The following is a 12,036-nucleotide window of genomic DNA, read 5'->3' on the forward strand; positions in this document are numbered from 1 at the left end:
AATCCTTGTACTGCTGGAACCATTCTGCAGCTTGATCTTTGAGTTGGAAGGAGGCGAACTTAACAAAGTCCTCAGGCCTGACGTTACTGCACTCAAAATGCTTGCACAGATCCACTAGCCAATCGTCAGCATCGGTTGCCTCAACACAATTGCTGAAAGTCTTTGGCCCATTAGCGAGGAACTGGTTGAGTGTAGCAAAGTGATTCTGATTGTTGCCTTGATTCCCTTGGTTGCCTTGATTGCGCTCTTGGAGAATTTGCATGATCAACTATGTGTTTGCATTGGTTGCGGCCATCACAGCTTGCCATGCCTCCGGAGGAGGTGGAGGTGGTGGCGGATCAGGATTCGGAGTCGTGCGCGTTGGAGGAGCCATCCTGAAGAGGTTGACATCCATTAGCACATTGATAGACAAATATTGAAGCTGAATCCAACGGAATGAAAATTGCAACATATAGTCTTCACATCCGAACAGAATGAACGAATGCATTCCTCTTGAAATGGTCACATATCCATAAATTGAGAAGCCACGTAGAATTAAGGTAGAGAAATAAATCAACAAGGTACGGATCAAGAACGAATAATCGGTAAGAAATCCCAGTCTCAAACCAATATCCGTGGAAGAAGAGCTAGAGCTACAAGAATTCCCACCTATGAAACTCCCGAACCTTTCCGGTTATGCAATCAGGTGTTGGGGATACAGGGGAAGCATAATATCTCACCCAAACTAGCAAATCCTACATCCAGCTGTATCCATCCTTCAACATATAACCAAGAAACCTTCGGAAACCATCTACCTCAACCTTCGAAAAGCATCCGTTATACAAGTTATGGCGATACTCCCGAATTCCCGCCCCAGTACTGGGTGGCGTCGAGGTTATCTCACCAACGAACTACATAAAAGAGATTTTTGATGTCGGCGTACTAAACTCAGGTATTTCAGAACTGCAACGATAAAATTATGATGACAACACCTCAGAGCTCAACTCCCCGGGACACTTCCACTAAACCCCTGACAGGAGGCACCAAGACAATGTTCTTATCATAAACCCATCAGAACGATTCCAAGATACCCGCGTGATCCTAAATTTTTTTTAGTGAAATTTGAGAAGAGAATAGTCAAAACTCTACGTCAGGATGCCTTACCAGAGTGATGAGGAGACTGGGAAGTAAAAAGAATTCTTAAACTCTCCGATATATAATTCCTAAATGACTCAAAACATTTTTTTCTAGACACAACTCGGCCGCTAATAACGATCAAGCAATGGGGCTCCTAAGGTCGGGGAAGGCTCTGATTACCAACTTGTAACACCCTCGATGCGACTATAGCTCCCATGTGTCGATGCACGACTTAGAGACATAATCGCATTGAAGGCATATGTCGCAAGTTAGGCAATCTTCACCATATCCCATGTAATATGATAATAAAAGGGGAGATAACATAGTTGGCTTACACTCGCCACGTCAATCAAGTACATAAATAACATTACATCATCCAAACACTCATGGCCCGACTACGGCGCCAAAATAAAAGAGAACCCAACATGTGACACGGTCCCGATCACCCCCAACTGGGCACCACTACTGATCATCAGGAAAGGAAACATAGTAACATTGAGAGTCTTCGTCGAACTCCCACTTGAGCTCGAGCGTGTCACCTGGAGCGGAATCATCAGGCCCTGCATCTGGTGTAATAGTAATCTGTGAGCCACAGGGACTCAGCAATCTCGCACCCTCGCGATCAAGTCTATTTAAGCTTATAGGTAAGGCAAGGTAAAATATATGTGGAGTTGCAGCAAGCGACTAGCAAATATGGTGGCTATCCTGTTCGCAAAAGAGAGCGAGAAGAGGAGGCAAAGAGCGAGCGAGAAACTAGAGAGCAACCTGCGCAAACATTACTCCAACACCGTGTCCACTTCCCGGACTCCGCCGAGAAGAGGCCATCACGGTAACACACTCAGTTGATTCATTTTAATTAAGTTAAGGTTCAAGTTATCTACAACCGGACATTAACAAATTCCCATCTGCCCATAACCGCGGGCACGGCTTTCGAAAGTTCAATCGCTGCAGGGGAGTCCCAACTTAGCCCATGACAAGCTCTCATGGTCAACGAAGGAATAGACCTCCTCCCAAGACGTTCCGATCAGGCTCGGTATCTCGGTTATTCAAGACACTTCGACAGGTTAAAACAAGACCAGCAACACCACCCGAATGTGCCGACAAATCCCGATAGGAGCTGCACATATCTCTTTCTCAGGGCACAATCGGATAAGCAATCCATACAACTAAAACGAGCCCTCAAGTTTCCCTGAGGTGGCGCTGCAAGGGGCTCTAGGTTGGACCAACACTCAGAGGAGCACTGGCCCGGGGGGGTTTAAAATAAGATGATCCTCGGGCTCCGGAAACCCAAGGGAAAAAAGAGGCTAGGTGGCAAATGGTAAAACCAAGGTTGGGCATTGCTGGAAAAGCTTTAATCAAGGCGAACTATCAAGGGGTTCCCATTATAACCCAACCGCGTAAGGAACGCAAAATCCGGGAACATAAGACCGATATGACGGAAACTAGGGCGGCAAGAGTGGAACAAAACACTAGGCGAGAGGCCGAGCCTTCCACCCTTTACCAAGTATATAGATGCATTAAGAGAACAAGATAATATAATGATATCCCAACAAGTAAATAAATGTTCCAACAAGGAACGCCTCCAATCTTCACCTGCAACTAGCAATGCTATAAGAGGGGCTGAGCAAAGCGGTAACATAGCCAATCAACGGTTTGCTAGGACAAGGTGGGTTAGAGGTTTGACATGGCAATTTGGGAGGCTTGAAATCAAGTGGTAGGCATCGTAGCATTGGCATAGCAAAAGAGCGAGCATCTAGCAAAGCAAAGATAGTAGTGATTTCGAGGGTATGATCATCTTGCCTGCAAAGTTGTCAGAGTTGGCTGGATCCTCGAAAGCAAACTCAACGGGCTCCTCATTAGCGAACTCGTCTCCCGGCTCTACCCAAACAAGACAAACAAGCAACAAGGACACAATCAACCACGTGCAAGACTCAAACAATATGATGCGATGATGATATGCTATGCGGGATGCGATGCGGGATGCATATGCAAGATTTGACAAAGGAAGCCTGAACCTGGATTCAGCTTGGAAATCCAAGTGTTCCACTGGAAAGATGAGATGAAATCGCTTGAAAACGATATAAAGAACGCCGGAATCGGAGTTACGGTTTAGAAATGGCAAGCGATTCAAAAGTGACCACGGTCTGCGATTTACAGCAAGTAGCCATCTAAATGCAATGAGATGAACATGCTACAGCACCCAAATAAGACAACAAAATACATGGAAGGGATGCATTCAAGATGCTTAACAAAAGTCTAGCACTGAGCTACGGCCAAATCATCCATTAACAGGTTCAAACAAGCATGGCAATACTGCATATGGCAAACAGATCTCAGACTTAGTGAAATTAACACTTGTCTGGAATTTCAGATCAGATAGCCCTCTTCGGAGCAACAAAACTACATGCTACAGGACCTGAACATGGCAAAGTAAAGCATTGCATGGAGCTACTCAAAGATCTTAAGAAAAGTCCCTTAGTGACCTTGAGCCAAAAGGGATCAGAAAATACAATTGCAAGCATGTGAACATAGCAAAAACATAATCAGTTTTCAGACTTAGTGAAAACTGGCACATGCTGAAACATATCTCAAGTAGGCATGTTTACGAGCTCGATGCACTCACTACGGTGCAAGTCATGACAATAAAAGCATACACCCATTAAGAATACACAAAATACAAGCTAGACATGGCAAGAACAATAGCATAGCATGCATGGATCAACTACAACATCGTCGGCAAAATTGCAAACAAGTTGACAATCTGCCCAGATTCACAAAGTAACAAAAGTAGAGCTTCATTAACTCAAGCTAGGGTGCTCCATAATTGCAAACAAAGACATGGATAGATAGAGCACTACAAGATTAACAAAACATCCTTACTGATCATCCTCAAAAGAGGCACGGATCACTAGAAAACAACATGAACATATGGCATTATGAGATAAACAGCTCAAGGACTTAGTGGAATTGCTAAGTCCCTGAAATCAGAATTAACAAGTGCACCACTTTGCAAGTTTGTGCTAGTCACCACACACATCAAAAAAAATACATGGATTGCACCTCTGGAAAGATGACAAAACCCTTAACAAAACATATGTAGAACTCATGGGCATATCATGCACACAATAATCATGGCAAAAATGACAAAAAGCTAAATGGAGTAACAGATCTGACAATTAACTCAAGTAGCCCTCTTCTAACAGCATTTCAGGCATCAAGATGAACTCAAATGAAAATGATGCAATGGAATTAAATGATGTACTCTCTGAGATGAACATTTTGATATGCTATATGCCCAAATCGGAGCTACGGATGCAAAGTTACGAGGCTATGAACATGAGCACTTGGATCTGGAATTTTTGGGACTTAGAAGAAAAAAAAACACCTCCGGAACTAGGGTTTGACCCGGGCACACAAAATGAGGTGGCGGCGCTGCTTGCCAGAGACGACGAGGATGGCGGTGGCCAGGGTCGGCGGCGGCGGATCCGGCTCTCCCGCGGCCGGATCTCGCCGGATCCGGTCGTCGGCGAGTCGGAGAGGCGGTGGGGAGGCGCGGCGACGACGGAGGAGGTGCGGGCGGCGAAGCGCGTCGGCGGCGGCGCTCTGCTCCGACCGGCGGGGCGCGGTGGCGGCGGAGTGGCGTCGGGCGAGGATGGCCGGTTCGGGCGGCGGCTCCCAGGCGGAGAGGAGGAGGCGAAGGGCGGCGGCGCGGGGAACGGGCTCGGGGGCCCGAAGCGGGCTCCGGCGGGCCGCGCGGCGCGGGGGCGAGGGGCTGCCACGTGGTGCTCGGTGGCTGGCTGCGGCGACTTTGTCCGGCGCCGGCGGACACGTCCGGCGCGCGGAGGAAGAAAGGGCTAGGGTTTTGGACGAGGGGATCCGGATTTTCGGAGGAGGGGCTATAAATAGGCATAGAGGGAGCTAGGAGAGTCCAAATGAGGTGCGGTTTTCAGCCACGCGATCGTGATCAAACGCTCTAGACGATGGAGAGGGTTTAGGTGGGTTTTGGGCCAAATTGGAAAGGTGTTGGGCTGCAACACACACGAGGCCTTTTCTGTCCCTCGGTTAACCGTTGGAATATCAAACGAAGTCCAAATGATACGAAACTTGACAGACGGTCTATCGGTAGTAAACCAAGGCCGCTTGGAAAGTCTCGGTCCAATCCGGAAATGTTTAATCCCCACACACGAAAGAAATGTAGAATTGACCACCGGAGGAGAATGAAGCGCCGGAATGCAAAACGAACAATGGGGAAAATGCTCGAATGCATGAGACGAACACGTATGCAAAAGCAATGCACATGATGACATGATATGAGATGTATGACAATGACAACAACACACGGAGACAAAAAAAACCCGAACCCGAGAAAATAAAATAACTTAAAGCCGAAAACGGCAAGAGTTGGAGTACAAATTGGGAAAGTTACATCCGGGGTGTTACAGAGTCGGTCTACTAATCTTGGACGTGATGCCCATATAATGATCATTTCCTGGATATCGTCATGATTATTTGAAGTTCTATCAATTGCCCAACAGTAATTCCTTTACTCACCATTTTCTATTTTTCTCGAGAGAAGCCACTAGTGAAACCTATGGCCCCCGGGTCTCTTTCTCATATTATTTGCCTTTGCGATCTATTTTAGTTTCCTTTTATTTTCAGATCTATTAAACCAAAAATACAAAAATACCTTGCTGCAATTTATTCTTATTTATTTTATTTGGCGTTTGATCTATCAATCTACTACAATTTCTCCATGTCCGTTTGCCAATTTCTGGCGCCGTTTCCCGAAAGGGATTGACAACCCCTTTAATACGTCGAGTTGCGAGTATTTGTTATTTGTGTGCAGGTGTTGTTTACATGTTGTTGCTTGGTTCTCCTACTGGCTCGATAACCTTGGTTTCATCACTGAGGGAAATACCTACCATCACTGTGCTGCATCATCCCTTCCTCTATGGTGAAATACCGATGTAGCTTCAAGCTGCATCAAAAGGAATTTCTGGCGCTGTTGTTGGGGAGGATCTTCAACATATACCAGGTTCCTAATCACAAATATCATCTCCTCGCAATTGTCATCTCCCCCACTTCAGAAAAATTTGTCGTTTTATTCGCCCTCATTTTCATTCGCTGTTTTCTTGTCGGATCTATCATTTGCTTGCAACCATGAGTGATTTCGGTATGGCACCAACAGATGATGGCCTAACTCCTAAGATTGGACGTACAACCAATCTGGATGCTAAAACTTTTATCTTGGGGTAATGGAATGTTATGGGAAAGGAACATATCCAAGAATGTTTCAATTGTATGGGAAATCTAAGTCTTGATGATGCTCCTATACTTAGAACTACTAGATCCTATGCGGATGCTATTTCAGCACTAGTTCTGAAACTTGAAAGTAAATTTATCTGTACACATCCTACTTTGCAAAGATTGTTTTTTGAGCTTCCCGTTATAATGAATCATAAGGCCAAAAATTTGTCCACTCTCGTTCTAATGAATGAGTTTGACTATATGATATGGGAAGCTAGGGAAATCTTTGATTTTTATGTTATGAATCATGAAAAGCCCGTAATAGATGAAATTCTTTACAATAGTGATTATGCGTTAAGACATTTTCTTGGGGATAATAAAATCTTTGATGAGAATCTTAAAAAGGAAGTCCCCATTCTAGATATAATCCAACAAGTTTTCAATAATGCTAATCAACATTACTCTTGGATTGTTGCCGGAAATCAATGCGGTTATGATTGTCGGCGTCCTGGGAATGGGGGTGCCCAGACTTTCCTGCCCGCGGCCCACGACGTGGCTCAACCAACAGGCCCGGTACGGCCCAACTTCTGAAACAACAGCTTAAGACCCTCGTGAGGGGCCAGGGCTCGCGAGGTGGACGACACCAAGACCTCCCTGGGGGCGCCCTCACTAGGCTGGCTCCCGAGGACGGAGATATCAATGCAAGGTGCACCTCACGAGGTTCACATGACGTGAGACATGACGACCAAGGCCAGGCGGGCACAAGTGGGCGCAGTATACCAGTTTCCTCTTTGGTAACAAGGAGGCAAGCGCAGGCGCAGGGTCCCGAGGAATCAACTAAAGGTTTCCATATCAGTGTAACGAGACCAAGAACTCCAGGACGGCAGGACGAAGGTCATCGCAGAGCCCACTTCAGCATTACCACCAGAGTCTTTTGCAGGCGAAGACTACTTTTGTCAAGATAACTTGTACTAGTTGTCTCTCTTTGAATTTGGCTGTTGTGGGATCCCTTCCCACCTACATTTGGGAAGAGGACCAAGTCCACTATATATAGGACTTAGCCACCACCATAGGGAGAGGATCAATTCCCCCCGAACCACCTCACCAGCTCATCGAGCTCAAGAACACCTCACCTCCTGAGGCTGTTCATCCACTGTACTAGTGCATCCTCAGCCCCTCGAGGCAATCCACCACAAAGATGGAGTAGGGTATTACACCGCAAGGTGGCCCGAACCAGGATAAATTGCCGTGTCCCTTGTCCTTTGGTTCGTCGAGCTAGGCCATGGAATCGTTGAGCAGGCAGACTGGGAAGAGGGAGTTCTTCGCATGCACCCTAGAGTTCGAACCTCTTAAGGGTCTGCGGAACCCCGAATCCGACATTTGGCACACCTGGTAGGGGTGTGTTGAGGCTTCTCTTCTATTGATCGACCCACCGCGGCTCCACTATCTCCATGGCCGATGCTCGTCAAGCTCGTGCTGAGTGCCGAGCCGCTCTCGCCTGTCAGGACCAGATTTTAGGGATATAAATTTCCTAGAAAATGGCCCTTGTGCTCACCAGCCCCAGGATTACTGTTAGCTGATGAGGCACCATCTTGATACAAAAACTCCAAGCAAAGTACATCATATGTAGTACAAGACCATTCTGGCCTATGAGTACAACAAAAAGGTTTCTAGTGGTTGATGGCGAAAGTGGTTTCCGGATCATCAGCGTCTGTGGCACTCCATTTCCCACAGGAACAGCTGACCAGGATCACTCCTATCTTCGCGAGGCTGCTATCACCATTGTGTAGGTTCCGGGGCTGTCATCACAATGCTCCTCTCCACGCAAGAAATCTGGCCAAGACAATAGCCAGGGACAAGCCAGTGAGTACTTTGAATGTACTCGCAAACATTAAGAACACAGGTATAATATAGCCACTGATAATCGTGTTTTGAAATATTCTATGATCACTTCATCAGTTATGAAATAAGGTTCATGATGCACGCAAGCAGATCATTCAAATAAAACATGAGTAAACAATCAGGGAGTAGAAATGGAAAGCACCGATCGGGTGTCTGAAGCGACGCCCCGAAAGGATAATAATATGAAGCATGCCTTAGTCGGGCGTCTGAGCGACACCACATAAAGGGCTTATATATAAAAGGATATAACAAGCATGCCACAGTCGGGCGTCTGTGCGACACCACATAAAGGGCTTATATAAAAAAAATCACAGTGAATATCCAGGAGGCAGAACCATCCCAGGGATACTCATTAATTTCAAATAATACAATTGATTTGTCCACAATAATAATAATCATAATCATCATATGTTATAGGTCATAATCAATGTTCTGGTTTAGTAGTTTTTCCCTCCGAAGACCAACATTAAGACCGACACTTGACCCATCCCAGACATAAGGGCTCAAAATTTCCAATGAATAGAAGATATTTTTGCATAAAAGTGATTTAAAAACATCACATGACATCTCCAAATTTTGGCTGGAATTTTAGATAAATTTATCAAATGGTTGTAGTTCAAAAAGAGCTCCAATACTAATGAAAAATCACTTTAAGGAATAAAGCTCAAAGATAAATAGTTATGCAAATAAATCCACTGATAATAGGAATGTTTTTCTTGAAAGGGCAAACAAGTCCAATAATATATTTGGAAAGTTTTCACTTGGGGTAAAAACTCCATAATAATAAGGAAAAGAATGGCTCTGAAATCAAAAGAACATCCAGAAAATAGAAGTTTAAATTTCCTGGCAAAATTTTAATTAATAAAACAAGGTTGAAATTTTTGGGGTGTCACAACACTACCCCCCTTAAGAAAAATCTCGTCCTCGAGATTGGCTAAGGGTCGTTTTTAAAAACATAGCTCATGTCAGCTAAAACCGAACAGTTTACTCATAGCATGAACTTGGGTACAACGCATAAGCTGCAACACGTAAATAAACATAGCCATCACGTTCATAATGAAAACGGTAAAAGTACAGGGTCCCGAGAAAACGTCTCTGGTACTGGGGCACACTCTTCTTCTATCGGGGGAAGCGGATTGATTAGCCCATGGACACGTCTCTCCTGGCCGGATCTCAGCGGTCTGCCGATGGCGATCTGAGGATTTAAATCAGCGAGGCTCTGAAGGTAACCCATTATCCGCTGGGTTAGACGCTCTTGCGCGATGACGTACTAGGCAAGGTTGGCCAGTACTGGGTCTCTCTCAATTCGTCCACCGGGAAAAGATGCTACTTCCCTGAGTGCTGCACGGCTCGGAAAATAATAATACCCTCGATCGCTGGCATAGGGTACTGCGAATCGAAGGCGAACAAGCGCTTCATGTGCAGCCGCTTCTATGGCCATCTACGGAGTCAGCATAGATTTCCCCATGAAGGAGACTTCTATTGGGTCTTAGTTTGAGTTTACGGGAGGGATGTGCACTACTGCCCAATATTTCTAGGTGGATGAGGTGATTCTCGATTTGAGCACCTCGTACTAGGGTGGCTGGGTAGAACCCATGGTACTGCAGGTAAAGTCCCACAATATTTTAACAAAACTACCTGGGGTTGCCTCGGGGGTCCTCAGATAAATGCTAGGGCTCGGCATGGCAAGAAATGGCTGTGAGGGTTCTGCCCAAGGTGAGGGTTACTTGACAAGGTCACGAGGTGGCCTTTTATATAGCAACTGGGCTAGGTTATTTACCGCGGTGAAGGGCAACTAGTTTGTAGGTTCTTCTCTATGGGATCGGGGTCAAAGCCACAGATACACACATCTCGCAAAAGCGGCGCATTACTGTGTGTGCCGTCGGGGTTGGATTTTGGTAGCTACGCCCGGAATTAAAAATGCAGCCGTACACCAATGCACTCATGCATGGCTACAATTTAAAATAGGGATGCGCAAGTAGACAACATTCCAATATGGTGATACATGATCACACAATTACAGGGCGTGGGGACTTAGTCTACCTCGTTTATGTCCAAGCGGGCTTGCCTTGTGGACGCCGAGGCTTCTCCATGATTTTAACTGTCGGGGTTAGCTGGAGGGGGTTGAGGTGCTGCAGGGTCGGGGTAGCGATGATGACCATGGCAGGGGTTGTTGGCCACAATCCCGCTGGAGTGTGTTATCAAAAGGCGACGAAGCACTTCTGGGGCATCAACGCATTATGGTCGATGGCTGGGGCAGACCTTAAGGACTCGATCGGATGTCCGAACAGCACGACTGGGCTGTTGGTGCCGGGCTCATCTTCTCTTCTTGTCGGGGCTCGGCAGATCAGTTCTCCACGAGCTGCGATCAGATCAAGGGTGATTTGATCAAACAGTTCCTCTAGTGCACTTACATAGCGCACCAGATGCAATAATGCAGGATCCGTCTCCTGATCTCCCTTGGCAACTTGGGGTGGCCTACCATACCCATCACAGCTAGGGTAGTAGTAGAAGGAGCGACAGTTAACTCTGGGCGACAAGTGCCTGAGTTGAACTATAGTCTCTCGAGCAGCTAGTTGGATGGCCTATGGCTCAAAGGAAGTTGTCCTTCCGATGAACCTGTAGGGGCGCTCTGGCGATAGACCCCGACCATAGACGTCTACAGTGGCCCAGAATTGACGACTCTCACCGCTCATGGACCCTTGGTACACAACATATTCTGGGGGCTCTTCTAACGCGAAGGCACGACGGGTGAGGTTTGCTAGCACGGTCACGAAGTCTCCAAGGTTGGTTGCTGTGGTCTCATTGTGAACAATGGGTCCTGGCATTTAGCTTGGTTTGGGCAGAGGCTGAGCTGTGCTGGGTTGAGGTTTGCGTGCCCCTTTTTATAGAAAAAGGGAACAAAGTCTTCCTTCGCAAGCTTGCGAATGTGACAATTTAGGTGTCAGTCACTGGCGCGTGATCGACAGGTTAGGTTGATTGGTTGGGCACCGACTGCCAAAAAGGTGTCGGGTCACTGTGTGGCTATCTTACACGAGAAGCTTGGCCGGGGTTAGGTTAAGGTCTGGTGGGTTGGTTTACCTAGGGTTTCGACCTGGCTAAGATAGGATTAGCCAATGGTCAGCCTGGATCTGATACCATGTTTGTCAGGACCGGATTTTCGGGATATAAATTTCCCAGAAAATGGCCCTTGTGCTCACCAGCCCTAGGATTACTGTTAGCTGATGAAGCACCATCTTGATACAGAAACTCCAAGCAAAGTACATCATATGTAGTACAAGACCATTCTGGCCTATGAGTACAGCAAAAAGGTTTCTAGTGGTTGATGGCGGAAGCAGTTTGCGGATCATCAGCATCTATGGGACCCCATTTCCCACAGGAACAGCTGACCAGGATAACTCCTATCTTCGCGAGGCTGCTATCACCATTGCGTAGGTTCCGGGGCTGTCATCACAACGCTCCTCTCCACGCAAGAAATCTGGCCAAGACAATAGCCAGGGACAAGCCAGTGAGTACTTTGAATGTACTCGCAAACATTAAGAACACAAGTATAATATAGCAACTGATAATCATGTTTTGAAATATTCTATGATCACTTCATCAGTTATGAAATAAGGTTGATGATGCACGCAAGCAGATCATTCAAATAAAACATGAGTAAACAATCAGGGAGTAGAAATGGAAAGCATGGATCGGGTGTCTGAAGCGACGCCTCGAAAGGATAATAATATGAAGCATGCCTCAGTCGGGCGTCTGAGCGACACCACATAA

This window comes from Triticum aestivum, chromosome 6A (assembly GCF_018294505.1).
Source record: "Triticum aestivum cultivar Chinese Spring chromosome 6A, IWGSC CS RefSeq v2.1, whole genome shotgun sequence".
NCBI classification, from domain to species: domain Eukaryota; kingdom Viridiplantae; phylum Streptophyta; class Magnoliopsida; order Poales; family Poaceae; genus Triticum; species Triticum aestivum.